At 38.8% G+C, this 14,151-nt stretch overlaps 1 protein-coding gene across 3 annotated transcripts in view; it reads left to right on the forward strand.

Annotated features, from left to right (window-relative positions):
- Window positions 1–14,151, forward strand: part of kcnab2a (potassium voltage-gated channel subfamily A regulatory beta subunit 2a) — an 88,719-nt gene that overhangs the window by 5,684 nt on the left and 68,884 nt on the right. The window contains exon 1 of one of the 3 annotated variants that reach the window (XM_030133924.1): window positions 2,647–2,961. The exons of the other annotated variants lie outside the window; for them this stretch is intronic. The gene's annotated coding sequence lies outside the window, so the exon portion shown is untranslated. Of the gene's footprint in view, window positions 1–2,646; window positions 2,962–14,151 lie in introns of those variants that run through there. 3 annotated transcript variants of the gene reach the window in all.

Raw genomic sequence — 14,151 nt, forward strand, 5'->3', positions numbered from 1 at the left:
CAGAAATAGAGACCCAAAAATAGAGACTACAATGGACCATTCATGGCAGAGCTTCATTTAACCAAGCCATAACTTCAGAACCCGGCCATCATCCAGTTTGTGGTATGTTTAGATGGATTCAGGGGGTCTGCACATTAATAGTTATCTTTTAAATCTTTCTGATGGTTTTCAGTTCATATTGGTGAATCTTTACACCCCTAGTGGAAACCATCCATTCAACTGTTTTTGATTCTTGTCCTGCATGATATTAGGACAGTCTGTAATACATTTTAGTATTGTTATCTCACATCACAAAATTGATAAATGACCTGCTGTCGGCTAGCATAGAGTTCATCTGATTGGTCCAGTGGTGTAGATGCTTACCTCATGTATGCGGTGCTCCATCTGATAGGACAGACATTCCTATGCTGACTGTGAATGCATATCACATGTAAGGAAGTGATCTTTATTATTACATACATTTCAAGCAGTCTTTAGAAATGTGTTGATCAGATGTGCTCGTTTTGCCATGATAATGAAAATCTGATTTATTGGTCAATACTAGTTAGAGTAATAGGTTCCCACAAACAAAGTGGGTTACAAGTGTGTTTTTTATAGTTGATATCAAACCCTTACCTTATTTCACACTGTTAACAGATTTTTACATATTTATTTTATTTTCTTAGCCTTGAAGTCAAAGAAAGGATGGAAAATTGTGTCTCAAAAGCATACTTTGCTACACTATGGTAATCGGAAACCACAAGTTTACATTGAGCATCAACCTTGCTTTACAACTTTTTAGTTTGAAGTGTACACGCATGCAACAAGTTTATTACACTTAACAAACATAGCGCAGATATGGCCCTCATAGTATTTGTTAAGTAGCAAATTGGCTTTGTTTTCTGAATGTGCTTAGACTGTAGGTGTGTAAAGATGAAAAAAGTGAAAGGTAACACATCTTTAATGTCTTCAACATGTCTTGAAAGTACCTTCAGAAACATATGCAAATGCTTTGAGATTTACTGGGTCTGGGTAAAGATCCCTTGCTGCGGCCCCTGCAGTCTGTCTGGTAGACACCCTGCAGTGCTCTGTGTTCTGATTGGACATGGACAGGCTGTAGAGCTGTAGTCTGGTTGCAGAACGAAGTTGGAGATGCTGTGACTGGGCGAAAGCTCAAAGAGAAAGGCCAGGGACAGTGGTGCGCAACACTGAAGCTGTACTTGTCCCCTCAGGCTGTGGACAACACAAACACAAAAATACACAGGGTGAAGCAATCCATCAACACAAGTTTAAAGAAACTGATCTTTATGCCAAACTAACACATAAAGTGAACGTGAATATCAGAGATTACAACCTGGAAACACAAGCAGTTAAATATCATTTGCATGACACACTTAGCAGTGAATGGACCACATATGGCTCATAATAACTGCAATCAAATCAATCATATAATCAAAATACATAACTTGTGTCTTGCCAATTCTCCCATTCATTCATTAACTCATCTTAACATTAGTGTCATTCTGCTAAATATTTTCATGACCCAGGCCACTCAGAGACCCATGATGATCTCGGCTCTGTTCCAGTCCAAAGGTTTCATATCTGAGCCCAACAACCTGCTCACCCACCTGCTCAGTTACCTGATGCGCAAAAAAACTTGTACTTTTGACCAAGGTGAACATATGTCGAGTTTCCTGCTCCACTTTGCTGCATCACATTGCAGTAGTTCTTCTAGTTTCAGGAGGACTAGAGGTGACAGATGTATATCACTATTTTTCTGCCCCTGTTTACTCTGTTTTAGTATTGCTTGTCTAAATTTTTATGAGTTGTCCATTCATACATTTTTTTATTAACATCAATAACAGGTGAAAAACCAATCCTTCCAAATGTTGTATGTATTGATTTGTGCTCAGATTACGGGCAAATACTATTAGCAAAGTGGTGGAGTAGTTTCAAGAAACTGTAGCACATCTTTGAAAGGCTGAAGGGAATTGGGTTATGGTCAAATATGATGCAAAGTGCAAGAAGGATTGCTCTGATGTACTGTAATATATATGTAACACATTATTGATCGATGCAGGGAAGTAATCCTCTCATTTGCCCCCTTTATGTGAAGGTGAGAGTGAAAACAGAGTCATCGGAGGTTTTTTTTTAATTATTTACTCAAAGAAACACCTCTATACAAGCTTCTACTAATTGGAGCTTGAATGAGATTCTGACAGATTTCTTCGTTTGTATCATGTACTCTATATTATGCATGTTTTTTTACCCAAGGGTATCTTAGACCGTTGAGTTTGCGGATGCTGTTTGCAGAGAGCGTAGTAACATTATTTCACCACTTCTGTCCAAGTTCAAGCCAGGTTACTGAGCTATCAGCTTTGAGTCCGTTTTCTTGAAACCCCCAAATCCTACAGCGTGAAAAAGTCCTCACTGAAATGAGAATGAAGCCACTTGCTTTTGGCCCACCCTTCTCTGTTCTTTCACCATTTACAGCTCACTCTGATACACTGAATGCACGCTCTGTCGAATGCTGACAGTGCAATGGGAGATATGTGTGTGTGTGTGTGTGTGTGTGTGTAGGAAAGAGGGAGGGGCAGTTCCTTTTAATGCATCTGCTCTCCTCAGTGACTCTCCAAGCCCGCACATTTATTCTGTCTCTTCTCCCCATCTCTTTCTTTTCCTACTCCATGTTCCCCATCCCTGTTCTGTCTGTCTCGTGTCACTTTTTTTTCTGTCTTTGTCTATTTCTGTCTTTTTCATGTCAGTCGTACATGCTCGACTCACTCAGGCACACGATCTTAGGTCCAAAGGATCTCACATTCATCAGTCTTGCATCAAACCCCCCCCCCCCTCCCCTCTCTTCTCCTCTTTTCCTGGTCAGTCTCTTGGATTTTGGCTGCTGCTTCTCCATCCTAGCTCTACTGTATTCTGTATTCACTCCCCGGTCCTGCTCACTGCGTCAGGAATCAGCAGCAGACTGAGGTGGGTGTTTTAAGAGCATTATTGCTAGGTTTGAGGCTGATGTCTTGGGCATCTCTCTCTCTCTCTCTTGCTCTCTCTCTCTCTCTCGCTCTCGCACTCCCTCTCCGTCTCTCTCTTACTAACTCTTTCCCCCTCTCTTCTCACTTCGGTCTGTCAGTGAGAGTCTGGCTAATCATGCTAGGCTGTTGCTATAGTGGAAGAAATGCTATACTGTCTGTATCCAGCAGCATTTAACATTGTCACACACTATGCTAGCAAGGTAACATATCTACCTCTCAAGATCTCTCTGACTGTCTCCATAGCTCTCACTACAGCTGATAGTAGTGCTGCAGCTGCTGCATAGAATACGGTCTTTGCATACCTTATCATACTGGCATGTATTTTGCTCTCTCCTCTTCCTATACTCCATTACTCTCCTCTGTCTGAGTGTCTTTCATGTTTTATGCATGCTCTGTCGTTTTGAATTTTTGCCACAGAGTTGGCCATGCTGTTGGATTTATATGAACCACCTTAAAATAGCCAGGGTGAAAGACATGGATGGAGGATCCAACAAAAATATATGCATGTACACAGGCGCATTCATGCTCATTTCACCTTACCTGCCCCACTGGTGCTGCAGTTCCATCTGTTGCAGTTGCCACGGCCAGCAACACCCTAAAGCGAGGCTTTAACTGTTCTCCCCTTGTTGTGGTTTGTATTGGTGAGAGGTTGTGACAGTCATCTGTGCCTGGCTGAATGTGTTACCGTGTCATTTAAATGTGTGTTTGTGTGTGGGTGTTCATGCTGAGGCTGATTGTTGTGGGCCAGTATCTCTGCATGACTGTGTATGCTCATATGTGTGTGTGTGTGTGTGTGTGTGTGTGAGTGAGTAGATGTGTGTGCATGTGCATTCTTGTTTACTCAAGTATGTGTGCTTGCCTGCTCATGGGCTCTGGTCCAAGGAAAAAGCATAGGAGAGGCAGGCTGCAGGGGTTCAGTTTGGTGCAGTAAGCTGTTGAATGCTCTGGAACAAGCAGGGAAAGGCAGGTTCATATGCTGCTGTGTCCTTTTACTGAGCTAGTACATCTATATAGCCTTTTTCTAAAATGTCTGTAATTAGAGTAATATGTCCTTGAGTAGCCCGACTTCTATCAAGGTTAGCTTGCTTGTGTTGATGCAAAGCAGTAACCTTGTATTTTCAGTGAATCATCTCGGAATGAGACAGCTGTTATTATGATAATGCTAGAATACTAATCAGATTTGTCATCTTGTGTTTGTTATCTTGACAAGGCTTCATAAACAGTAGCCTATTCCTTTCAAAAGTTAAGACATCTTCAAAGAAACACATTCTGACATCCTATGACTGCAAGGAAGGCAGATACATCTGGAGTTTGTAGAGGTGCTTTAGTTAAACGTCATGTCTAATACGTGTCATGACAGAGAGAGACAAAAGAAACACTGCTTTTTGATAATGCTGTAATTATGCTGGATCTGCTTGTTTTGAAGCACAACATAGAGACTTTAGAGTACTGCACAGGACAAAAATCAAATCAACTGAATCAGATTACTCGGGAAACACTCTTTTTTTTGATGATATTAGGGACTAGCATTAAGTGTTGGAGTCATTTATGACATTGAAGAAGTTGGAAACAGACTTGATCACAAACATAGGCTTGGCACAAAATACTACTAATAGTAATATTTTCATGTTTCATGTTTAGAGTACACTGACTATTTACTAGGGTTGTAAATATACAATATATACAATTAAATGCTATAATTGTGATTTAACATTTTTTCTGCTAATTTTTATGCCATGAGTATAGTAAACCTAATAATAGTTTCATTCATTCATAAACAGTACATCTAATGAAGAAAAAGACCCGCTTGTCGGCATTGAAAACTGGAGGACATTAAACATTATATTTATGTTTGTCTTCTGGGCCTTGTAAGTTAAAATTACACGGGGCAGATTTGACATAAGTAATCCAAATAAACCAAACCTGTTACTGAAATATACAAAGAAATTTTTGATAATGACAAGTACCATCAGAAGTTAAGTTCTTCAAGATGAGGTATGCACAGCAAGATGAAGTCATCAATGGAGGTGATTTTTCTTAATAATGTAAAATAATAATTGTGATGTATATGTCAGTTAGACAGAATATATATTTCTACTAGGGTTTGCTGATGTCTACCAAATTGGCATATCCTGATATGCTCAGTGAAATTTCAGGCTGGAGAGTGCTTTAGGTACAGTGCTCTTTCACCTCAAACAGCCTGTGGTGTTAAATTAATATAGCCTACAGCAAACCATATTAATACGAAGAGTGTATAATTCTGTATTCTTATAGCAGCCATTGCCTTGTGACCTGGACTAGTGGTAGAAAACAGATGGATGAATAGTCTCCAGAACTATCGGTCTACTTTGTATTGTTATGTGTGTTACTGCTATCATTTTACACAATAAAATTTGTATCTTGAAAGAATCAAAGTATTAAGTTATTAATCAAGTTTATAGTCTTGTTTTTAATTGAAATGTCTCATGAGAGGCAGTTGTTTTTAGGTTGTTATGGAAGTTCATTGTTACAGAAGCAAATAAAATGACCTGTACACTGTGTATTAAGCAGAAATGGAGGAACAGGGTGGGTGACCCCCCCCCCCCCCCAAAAAAAAAAAAAGCAAAAAAAAAAACCAAACAAACAAAAAAAACAAACAAACAAAGCGGTATTTAATATTCTGGCAGTCGTAAATGCGACATGCATCGTGGAATGTCTTGTCAGATCCTGTTCATTACACAAACAACATTTTAACAGCTTAGAACATTTATTCAACCATGTACAAATGTGAAATAGTTTAGAAATAAATAATGAAACTAATAAAATAATAGGGGAAAATAATACATTTCTTGCTGCTTTTCAGTGGCTAGAATTACAAATTAAGTCGAAACTGATATAAGATGGAGATGACTAGGTATAAAAGTTACATTAGTTAGATTACGCACAGCACAGTATGAATGTCTCTGATTGGTTCATGTGATGCACTTTTCCACCAATAGAAACGCGGTGATATGTTTTCTTTCTGAAAAATGATGTTTTTATTGTGTTTCATAAATTTTGTTTTCCAAATGCTTTCAACACAATTGACTTCACACTATTAGTTTGACATCTGAACTTTCCACATAAATTGAAACAGAGTTTCAGTGAGGCTCTGTCTTACTACCATGTCCTCTTAAATCACACGTCATCAGGATTTGCCAATACGTCCAGGGACCCTCTAGAGTTAATTGATGATTCGCTTCATTTTTGTGAAAAATAGATGGATTTAGCCAAAATTAGCCCATGACAAGGTAAGTGAACAATATATTGATAATTAGCCAAGCTTTGAGCAAATTGTGTACCATTTTTTTGGCTGTGCTTTTCGAAAATTAACTGTGCAAATCAGGGGTGCATGGCTCGCTGCCTAATACGATGCCTGTAGAAACTTTTGACCTTATTGCTCATGTCCACATGACATGTCCAAAAGTGGAAGGAAGTGATTTCAGACACACCCATAGTCTGTGTCAGCATAACAGCAGACACATTATTATTATTATTATTATTATTATTCATTCATTCATTCATTTTCTGAGCCGCTTAGTCCTCATCAGGGTCATGGGGGTGCTTGAGTCTATCCCAGCTACCATCTGGTGAAGGCAAAGGAGTACCCTGAGAGAACCCATGCAGACACGGGGAGAACATGCAAACTCCACACTGAAAGTCCCACACCAGGATTGAACTCAGGATCTCACATGATTATTTTTCAATACAGTTATTTTATTTTATTTAATTTCATTTCGTATTGCCCTATCACTGATATAGGTTGTGACTCTGCTGTTCTAACAGCCTGGTCTGCTGGATACTCCACTGGGGGTGTTTCCTAAACTGAGCTCAGTAATCATTCTGCAGTTGAGATTTAGCGGCCTGTCTAGCTTCATTAGCCCTGTTTTGGAGCTCCCACGGGGCATCACACAACATCACACACAGACAAACACAGACACGCACACACAGTAACTATGTGAATTTATCACACATTTGTTTAGCAGGTGTGTTTTCCTCCTCCATAGCTCTCATGGTTTCAACCTACTTTTTGTTTTTTGTTTTTATTACATAAAAAGGAAGGAATGCTTATGTTCCAAACATAGAATAGCTTTTGTTATTTCAGTAGATTTGTTTCTGTATGACTTACACTCTGCCAAAGTCAATTTTTTTTAAAACTTTTGAATAAAACCATGTATTTTTTATTAATTAGGCTAATTGCTTTGTGTTTTTCTCAGATCCAGCTGAAAGCTCACCAGATGGTTTGTTGAGTAAATAAATGACAGATAAGTTAATTCATAGAGAACAGTGGTCATGAAAAATGTGCAATATTGGCATCAACTGGGAATATCAACATCTTGTTTAATTGTTCAGGCTCATTTCTCACTTAAAGCAAATGACACATTGTAAATGCTCATCATCCTAGATGTGTGATCCTGGTAAATGATTTTGTAAACTGACAGTAAAATAATCACACAGTTCTGGAAATACTTTTTTTTTAATCTGACAGTGGGGAGACATTACAGGGATTCTGCTGTTGTGTCTTCTCCATTTGACCATTTTCCCAGCAGCTCTGTTGTCATTAAGGGTTTTGTGCTTAGTGTCACATTTGAGACAGACAGCTGTGGCTCAGTTCCAGTGAAGATTGATCACCCTAATGTGATTCGCTGACTTGTCAAGTGGTCACTGCGATCAAACATAACATTTCTGCAGAGAAGACCAACTTTCCCTAAAAATGTTCACTTTTCAACATCATGTCTTGATTAAAATGTCACACCTTATCTAAAGTTGTTTCATCTGATTGGGACATTAAATCCTTGAGAGCTGTTTAAGGCAGTCCTGACTATACCTTATACTACAGTATGAGTCATACACCATTATACTATATGCTTCCTCTGTGGCAGGTAGCATATTGTGCATCTTTGAAACTTCATAAATCACCTTAATGGAGAAAATTAGCCTAGAGAAATCCCTGCACAATGCTGGATAATGCGTAGGTTGGCTAATAAAAAGCTTATCTTACAGCCTAAAAGAGTGATTTAAAATGGCCATTTGCTGTGCCTGAGTGCCTCAGTTCAAGCCAACAAATAATGGAACAATGGATTAAAAATTTGGGTTTAATATGACAGCCCATGAACTCTTGTTTTACACTCTTTTACAAGAGATTTTAGATAGGGATGCAGCGATACACCAGTTGAACATCAGTGTTGGTCAGTATTTGCTGATAACGGTTAACTTCACTGTCAGCATAAAAGATGTCATTTCACAGATGGCAGTGACAGATATTTATCTGTTCCAACAATTAAATGATTTTATCATAACTTTCTGCGATTGAATTTGTGCCCCTATTGGTAGGTATGTAAGGTAATCCAAAGATATTTAACAGTTTACAGGGGTCATATTTTGCTAAACCCACTTTTATTAGTCTTTGGCACACTTATTTGTGTATTTAGGGACCCCAACAGTTCAAAAAGTTTGAATTTGAACCTTCCAGGTGCTGCAAAGTAGGGCTGCACAATTACTCGTTAAAAGATCGCAATCTTGATTCACACAAGTGCAATCTCATTTTAAACACGGACGATTCTTAAGCATTTTATTTCACGGCTGCATTACAAAAAAATGCCCACAAATGCAGAACCGCCGCCACCTCTTCTCTCAACCAATATTAAAGCGTCTTTCCAACAAGTGAGCCTGCTGCTGTCGGCTGCAGTTGAGTGATGAAAGAGTGAATTACAGCGGAGGAACGTCTGCGGTAAAGAGAGTGAAATGGATGAAAACCCCAGTGATAGTGGTGAGTCACCCACCTGAACTCTTGCCCAATTAAGGTTCACATTCGGCGGTGTTAATCTCATGTTGGTCTTGTTTTCTGTCGACCAGATCCAAGTGTGTTTTCATTTTCACTTCTCTGACTTCTGAGCTGTTCTTCTTCTCCTTTTCTTTGCTGGTGAGGATAACTCGGCCTTTCACCAAGAATCAAAAGTCTCGACCTCTCTAAAAATTTTATATTAAAAATATTCCATTGTGCCGGCTGGGAAGTTTCTTTGCGCTGCAAACTTTCACAGATCAGTTGACATCGCTTAGCAACCGGGACAATAAGTGCAGGGAAAAAGTAAATGAACATAAAGTTTCACTTTCATTTCTGCGAGGGCACGGACTACCCTGCCCCATACCCCCATTGTAGAAGTAGGACGGAAACCGACACACATGCGGGTAACCGGCTGAAAAGGAAGGCTGGGAAGTTTCTTTGCGCTGCAAACTTTCACAGATCAGTTGACATCGCTTAGCAACCGGGACAATAAGTGCAGGGAAAAAGTAAATGAACATAAAGTTTCACTTTCATTTCTGCGAGGGCACGGACTGCCCTGCCCCATACCCCCATTGTAGAAGTAGGACGGAAACCGACACACATGCGGGTAACCGGCTGAAAAGGACATGCGTGCACCCCCCCCAGCTGAATTGCGCGCGTGCGACCGAGCCCCCCCCCACAGACCGAAAGGCACACGCGTGCACCCCCTGCCGAACCGCACATGTGCAACCCCCCCCCCCCCCCCCCCCCCCCCCCCATTACACACAGCCACACCAACAGATCAATTCAACAGCAAACACTGGCAAAGTGACCGGACTACTTGCAGAGTGACACGAATCAGAGGGAAAAGAACCCATTTTCCTTGACAGCGGTGCAATAAACATTTTGTGAAAAAAATCGTGCCAGAGAATCTTGATTTCAATTCTAAGCAAAAGAATCGTGATTCACATTTTTGCCAGAATTGTGCAGCCCTACTGCAAATCTATCTTTATATTCATTTTGGCAAAAATCGAGTGGATTTCTACAACCTGTTTTAATTCCTGCTTAATTTGTTACATCTATAACTAGTTTTGTCATGATATTTGCACATACAAGGTCAAGAATTCAGACTCAAGCATAGCATTGACAGTTTCTGTAGATAGACCATAGGGAAATGTTTTAAAATGCATAATTCCATTGAAAACAATGGCAAAATATCACTTCTTTAAGAACAGTTTAACAGTTTCCTTGACACAAAAGAGGGAATAAATATCAACACAAACAAAATAAACAGAAAATAGTGTCCATATGGGTGCCAGCTTTAGTCTAAATTGTCATTTTGAAAATAAGTATGGATGCAGAATTTTGCAGCTGTTGTTCCCTTAATTGCTAAAATACTTTTTAATTGTTTTTGCAGCTACAGTGTAGTAATATTAAAGTATTATTAATGAGTATAATTTTAAAGTTCAGTATGTAAATTTTGATGTAGCATAAAAATTTACAGGCCGATTGTTCAAGTCAAACGTATGTCATTGTCTAGGCTCTTAAAATATATTTGTTGAATTTGTTTTAATTTTCCCATCCTCATGCATTAAACACACTTCAAATCCACATAAACTTCCTTTAGATAACAGGTCAGTGTTCAGTGGGGATGATCACAGATATTTTACAGATTCATTGTGATTTATGGTGCCACATCTATTTCTAGAGCGTCTGTTTAAGAAATGTGTCTGTGTCAGAGGTGATTTGTGAGTGGAGTTACGATTGACAAAGGCCAGACCACATTAATCATGACCCACTGTGACATGGTGTGGACAGGCCCTCTGAATTATGGGAACAATATTGTAAGTGTGAATACCAATTCAGTGTTGTTGTGGTTGACATGCGTTTGTGACTTATGAGACACCATGCTGTTGGTGATGGCTAAATTATTGGGGCCGTTTCTGTGTTTGCTACAAATCCCAGAGATTGATCGGAACGTGTCCGTCTGAAGCGTATGCACTGTCTAGTTCTCGTGCTGATTTGTGAGTGCTAGATCAGTAAAACTCCGGTAGTGTACCTCTTGTTTAGCATACATGAGTTGTGCTTAGTTACAAGTAAAATGTGCTCACTGTGGTTTAATGTACAGGGTGTCCCATAAGTCTCCATACATAGGAGACATAATACATATGGTTCTAACATGTATTTCTTTATATTTCTTCTTTATAGTTCTTCAGCAGTGGAGGACACGCATTGAAATGTGTTCCCGACAAAATGGCAGTCATATAGAGCATATTATATAAATAAAAATGGTTTATGTCAAGAAACGTTTATTTTTCTTATGTATGGGGACTTATGGGACACCCTGTAGTATGGATTGTACAAATTTGGGGAAGAGGTAAGGGAGCACATGTAGTTTATAGTGGCCACAGGGTCTGTTCATTTTTGTATGTGCATCAACATGTACGATACATCACAGACCCAGGTTTTGTTTGTTCTGCTCCAGAGCCCCCCATTTGGCTGCCTTATATGTACGGCCCATCTCCATTAGGCATCCTTAAAAGGCTTAGTAAATTGTTGCTCTAAAATGAGTTATGCAAGAGAGAGACTGTAACCTTTCTCTCAACCTGAACATGGGAAAATAATAGCAAACTAAGAAGCAAAAATGACCAAGTTGAGTTCAGTAAAACAATATTGGTAAAAAAAAAAAAAAAAAAAAAAAAAAAAAAATATATATATATATATATATATATATATATATATATAAAACAAAAAGGCTAAATAAAATTGCTTTGTTCTGTTGCAGGTCAGACAGTCCTGGAGTGTCTGTGGTGCTGAGAGTGCAAAGGGCTGGCTGACTTAGCACATAACAGACAAAAAAGTGAGAAGAAATGACGCAAATCAGTTGAGAGGAAAAAAGACTGCAAGAAAAAAATGCAGAGAATAAAGCAGGATAGGAGAAAACCCTGCCAATAGAGATGTTTACTCTGTTTGTCAATACCTGCTCTACTAAATGTACCCATTAGGAGATAACTTGCAAGAACTGTGTAGATGATGGATTTGATTTTTATTTGTATCTCTCTGCAAATTAAAGATAGAAGACAGAAGCAGGATTATGTAGTAATGTAATATCATCATTTTAGTTTGTTCAGTGGCGACTTAAAGACGGTAAGGGATAAATAAAAGGATAACAGCCGTTTCCCGCACTGAAGTTGTGGTCTTTGTTTCACCAAAACTTTTGGCTTGAATGTCTTTGTAGTTTTAGCTTAGTAAGGTCCACACTTGGTCTTCATTACTTTATTACTGTGTCTTAGGCCATGTCCACACGAAACCGCATCTTTTCCTGTCTAATCTCTTTCTTTGTCATTTTCAAAAAAAGTGCTCTATAAACACGGAGTCATTTCAGGAAATATCCACGTCCACATGAACCTACTGAAACGCCTGAAAACAATGTAGTACAAATGTCAGGCCTGTATATGGTGTTGTAATGCTCTTGCAAAAAATGGAGAATATGACGTGAAGCATGCACATAAAGTTTACTTGGTTCTTCCGGGTCTGATCCAGTATTTCCTCCTGGTTGCCCCTCTCTGCGGTAGATCCAAGAGCATGTAGTGAATATTGTTAGCTTTGGTTGTTTGTTGCTCATTGTAATGAAAGAGTAGCTGAATATTTTGATTGAATATTTCCAATTAGCTCAGTTGCCGTAGTAGCACGAGCACTACTCTGTAGTCCAACATTGTTGTTGTGAAGTGGCATCTTGCTTCCGGGTGAAAGGTTAGAGAGGTGGGGCTATGACGTCATCCTTTAAGAAAAGTTTCAGTTTGGTCGTACAGATGACACAAAACCAGCGTTTTCGAATTTATCCACTCTGAGACCCGTTTTCAAAAAAGTTGTGGTTTCAGTGACTGAAAATGCCAGTTTCGCGTGGATGAAAGGCGTATCCGTTACAAAACTTTGGCGGATACAACCAAAACTGGTTTTGTATGGACAGGACCTTAGTGTCTTAAAGTTTTAAGGTCATTGACAGGCCTCATTCAGAGACAAGATTCCTGTGACACAAATTTTGTCTCACAGCTCAACTCAGCAGGTAATGGACAAGTCACACATTTGTATGTATATTGCAGGAACGCTGTCAAGCTTTTCACTTTATTGTATCATTGGTGGAGCAAAGCCAAGTCTTATGTCAGTATTATACTGTAGTAGTTAACAGGGAACAAGATTCATAGGTGTCAGGTTCTTCATTAATCAGACTAATATAAGACTCAGTGCTTAAATGAAACAGACTGTGGAGATGCAACATCCAGTCCATATAAGACTTATTTAAAATGTATGAATTACTTACCAAATGTTAAATTTTTTGATTAGTTTATAAAAGGTAATTTAAAACTTCAAACCAGATACTTCAGATTAAGTTTGTCATTATAGCCACTGCACATTGACATATCATTGTGACTCTCATGATAAGATGGCAATGCTATGGTTTCATCTTCAGGGAGGGTATTTCCTGTATCTGTTGTTATCCTCATCTGATTGGTTCCTCAAAAAGCAGTGAAGGTGACATCATCGTCATAATCATCTTTCCAAAAAGAGATTTTCAAGGAGAGGCGATTGGAGCAGCTGCATAAAAGTCAGAGCGCAGTGAAAAGATGTTGGTTGCGGCGCTTTTTTCTCTAAGTGGCTGCATGATGCTGCATACACTCTTTCCTCATTGGGAGCAATTTGAAAAAAAGACACTGACGGTCAGAAAAAACAGCACTATATGGACAGGTTGTGAAGCAGATGGATAACACTGTAGGGGGGGAGACTGTCTACAGAAACGGATACAAATATCATGAAATGTGTCTATATTCTGCGTATGGAAAGAGGCATTTGACTGGACTTCTGTTCCTAGATTATTTAAAGATGAAGTGCTTTATAGTTTTTGTTTTGTTTTTACTGTCATTGTGTCAAAAAATGCAATATTTCCTGTTGTGCATTGTGTCATTCAAGTGGTCTGAGAGGAAACCAAGTCTTCCCCTTTTTGGACTTTGGGCCATAGAAAATCTACTCTACATTGTGAGGCTTTGGGAAGGTCATCAATGTTTTCAGATAGGTAGGAAGTTAAATACTATATGTTACTGATTTACAAATCACAGTTACGATTTAGTCAAATGCAGCTTTACTGCTCTACTCCATGACTTGATGAGGAAGAACTGGCTTCACTTTTTAGTTTACAGCAACATGAAACGTCAGTTTTTTATATTTATATTTATTTATTTGATTTCAATGGAAAGGAGAAGAAGAAAAGTGTTTATTGACTAAATTCAGATGTCAGCTTAGGCAGCTTCAGATAACAAAATGAAAGATAAAAATACACATATATAAAGATTA

This window comes from Sphaeramia orbicularis, chromosome 5, assembly GCF_902148855.1.
Source record: "Sphaeramia orbicularis chromosome 5, fSphaOr1.1, whole genome shotgun sequence".
Taxonomy (NCBI): Eukaryota; Metazoa; Chordata; class Actinopteri; order Kurtiformes; family Apogonidae; genus Sphaeramia; species Sphaeramia orbicularis.